General features: G+C 44.8%; 1 pseudogene; it reads right to left on the bottom strand.

The window, feature by feature from the left end:
- Window positions 1-214: 214 nt before the first annotated feature.
- LOC111825462 lies at window positions 215-315 on the bottom strand (annotated as a pseudogene).
- Between the last annotated feature and the right edge of the window lie 3628 nt (window positions 316-3943).

Here is a 3943-nt window from a genome sequence, read left to right on the forward strand (position 1 = left end):
CCCAGCCCCTGCTCTTCCCTCCCCTGGCCTTCCCCACACTGCTGTCTGTGTCTATGGGTTATGCATATGTGCTCTTTTGCTACTTTCTTCACCTTCTTTCATCCAGCCCCCACCCTCCCTCTGACAGCTGTCAGTACGTTCTACATATCCATGCCTCTGTTTCTATTTTGTTCATCAGTTTATTTTGTCCATTACATTCCACATATAAGTGAGAAAAAATATGGAACGCTTCGCGAATTTGCGTGTCACCTTTGTGAAGGGTCCATGCTAATTTTCTCTTTATTATATGTATAGTATATGTATTTACATATAAGTTTAGTATATGTATTTCCGAAGCAAGCACTCTACCCTTTCCATATTAGCAATAAAGTTGGAGGAGGGAAGGTGGGATTTCTATACATAAGTAATACAAGGTGAAAAAGAGGAAAAAATCAAGTGCTGTGGGACCCCTAGAGGAATGAATGGCAGCATTGGACGTGTAAGAATGGAGAAGCTGACTCAGGAGAAGAGCCCTAGAGAATGGAAACTATCTAAAATAGTCAAATGTACAGAAGCAGGGAGTTCCTTCCTTGCACAGCTGCATGTTAAGAACTGCTCTCTGATGGCCCTGTCCACCCCATGGGGACCTACACCCCCGAGCTCCTCATCGGAGTGAGCAGTCCCCACTGCTTGGTGGCAGGAGCCCTCTGCCTCTTTGAAGAAGAGAAGCAGAGGGTAGGAATGGGAAGCATCCAGGGGGCCCAGCCCTCTCCAGGGCCCCAGGCCTCTGCCTCTAGTGCAGGCTGATCTGGAAGAGTCCCTCCAGGCAAAGCCAGGTGAGAAAACAATTACAGAGAAGTCAAGTTTGTAGGGGTGGAGGTGGGACTTTTTGCCTGTTTTTTGAGGACTGCCTGCTAGTCACCATTTCCTCTTTTCTTCTGCTGCTCTCATTTGACTTTTGGTTCCTTCTTACTACTGTTTGGTTACTCTTTGCTCTCTACTGAATGCCCTTTGCCCAGAAATGCATCAAAATGAGGTGAAAACCAGGTTTCTCAGGCTCCCTCCAAACAGAATTCCTGATCTCTTGGACTCAGCCATTCTATAGCCACGGCATCTATACAAGGCAATTTTCTAAGGCAGCTCAGATTCCAAACAGACCCTTTATTCGTCTCCATGTGTGCTTGTCACATGTCTGATTTCAGGCTCAGAAAATGAGACCCTGAAATCACAGATGGTGTGGTTGCTAATCTTATAGATAGGTACTGATTGATGTGTTCCCGGGCAAGCTGTGCTTTTCATAGAAACCACCTGGGAGCAGATGCCCTTGTCCAAAAGAGGGTAGGAATTGGAAGCATGGCATGGGTTAGTGGGGGAGGTAGATTCTGGCTTTTAGTACCCCTCTAACCCATAATGATGATTGTCACATGTTTTAAAAAATATATTTTTATTTATTTCAGAGAGGGAGAGATAGAAACATCAATGATGAGACAGAAACATCAACCAGCTGCCTCCTGCATGCTGCCTACCCAGGCATCGAACCGTGACCTCCTGGTTCATAGGTTGATGCTCAACCACTGAGCCACACTGGCTAGGCGATTGCCACATATTTTAAAAACAAGGCTACCTTTCCTGTATGGCTCAGGCCACTTTATTCTCAACCTGCCCCACCCTTCATGCTGCCACTCACACCTCCCTTAGGCTCTTTCTCATCTTCTGCCTTCAGCTCTAAATAAATATGTGTATTTTTTATCCTCTCTGCTAGATGGGAGCTCTTAGAGGGCTTGCTGAGATTGTGGTTCATTCTGTATATGATCAGCCTACTTACTATCCATCAATTTTTATGGGATCACAAAATCTCAGACCGTAAAGGACCATAAAGATATTCCATTCTCATGGTGCCATTAGACACCATAGACCGTGGTTAGATGATATGGATAGATGGATGAATGGATGAAGGATGGATGGTTAAATGGAAAGGTAGGTGGACTGATGTTTGGCTGGGTGGATAGTAGGTGGATAGATTGATGGATTGGAAGATGAATGAATTGGTAAATGAATATTATAGGTAAGAAAAATGGGATTCAGAAAGGCTACATATCTGGCCCACAGTCAAGCAGGGGCTATGTGCTAGAGCTGGAACTCAAATGAGCAGATTCCCAAGACCATGCTCTTAGCGATTATGCTAGATTGTTACTTGTGATGGATGTTCTCTGGGTGGAAGGCTGACTCACCTAATAGCTCTTGTATTCCTTTCCTTCCAGCACTTTATTCAACAGCCAGTAGCTACTCATGATGGGAGAAAGTTCTTCTTTGTACTTTTTGCTCCCTTCTCTAACTGAAGAAAGAGAAGTATTATAAGAGATGATAATTCCTTCCCTTCCTCAGACCCAATTATTCTGGAAACCAACCATGAGCAGTGTGGATGGTGAGAGTCTGTAACAGTCTCCAATTCTAGCCCAGGATGTCCAGGGTAATGAGGGAGCCATCTGGGACAGAGGTACTCCTACAGCCCTGATCATCAGCTTTACCTGGTGAGCATTAAAGCTACACAGACATTTCCTAGACCAGTGGTCGGCAAACTCATTAGTCAACAGAGCCAAATATCAACAGTACAACGATTGAAATTTCTTTTGAGAGCCAATTTTTAAAAAAATATATTTTATTTATTTTTTACAGAGAGGAGGGAGAGGAATAGAGAGTTAGAAACATTATCAGCTGCCTCCTGCACACCCCAAACTGGGGATGTGCCAGCAACCAAGGTACATGCCCTTGACTGGAATCAAACCTAGGACCTTTCAGTCCGCAGGCCAACGCTCTATCCACCTGAGCCAAACAGGTTAGGGCAAGAGCCAAATTTTTTAAACTTAAACTATATAGGTAGGTACATTGTTATTAACGTAATTAGGGTACTCCTAAGCTGGCCTCTGCTAAAAATGTCCTCAATCTGATTGAGGTACATTCGCTGAGGTCGACCCCTTCCAACTCTCCCATCCACACTCGTCTTGTATACTTGTTTCGTCTCTCTCCTTTCCGAAAACCGACTTCTGCGCATGGGCCACGAAGTTTCAATCACACTGTACGTGCACGCCCACACATGGTATTTTGTGGAAGAGCCACACTCAAGGGGCCAAAGAGCCGCATGTGGCTTGCGAGCCTCGGTTTGCCGACCACGGATCTAAGTTAACACACCTTTGAAATGCCTCTTTTTCAGACCCCTGGGAAGTGTAACCACACCCAAGAGAGCACATCCTAATGGTATCTGTCCTGTGCCTTGCTTTCTGCCACCTTCATGTAATCTTCCTTATGTTCCCTCCTTGATTCCAAATGCATAAAAGAAACTGCAAAACTTACTCTTGGAAGCATTTGAGACGTTGCTTCCTGGCAATGTCATCAGTTTGGCTCAAATAAACTTTCACAAAAATTCTCTACAAGTTTGGACAGCTCTTACATCAACACAGGGAAACGAAGACTTGGATCTTAGGTACTTTTGAAGATATTTTAATTGGGAAGGGAGCACCATCTGAGACTCATAGAAAGGATGAAGCATTTCAGCAGGAAAGACAAAGAAGAAAATACCTTCTTTAGCTCAGTTTGCTTATGGAAAGCAGTTATATGAGGTCACCATCATGGACTTGTTTCCCTGAACTACCTTTCTAATCCTCCATTTACCAATAGCATTTGTGTTGAGTGGGGAATTCCACCCGTGGGCTCCAGGCAGAAGTGGAAAGGAGTGAGCAATGATGAAGCAGGTAGGGTGAGCCAGGCCTTGCTGTGAATGTTATCTCACTTCCTCCTCACCAGCCTGGTTATCATCCCATCTCACAGGTGAAGTCACCAAGACCCAAAGCAATGACAGGAATTCCCTAGGCCACGTGATCAAGACAAATCTGCCCATCTTGCCTCTTCCCCATCTCTTTATGGGCCTACTCGCCTGTTCAACTATTGGACAGAAAAGCCTTTGTCA

The sequence above is a fragment of the Myotis lucifugus genome, unplaced genomic scaffold, assembly GCF_000147115.1.
Source record: "Myotis lucifugus unplaced genomic scaffold, Myoluc2.0 scaffold_27, whole genome shotgun sequence".
In the NCBI taxonomy this organism is placed as follows: Eukaryota; Metazoa; Chordata; class Mammalia; order Chiroptera; family Vespertilionidae; genus Myotis; species Myotis lucifugus.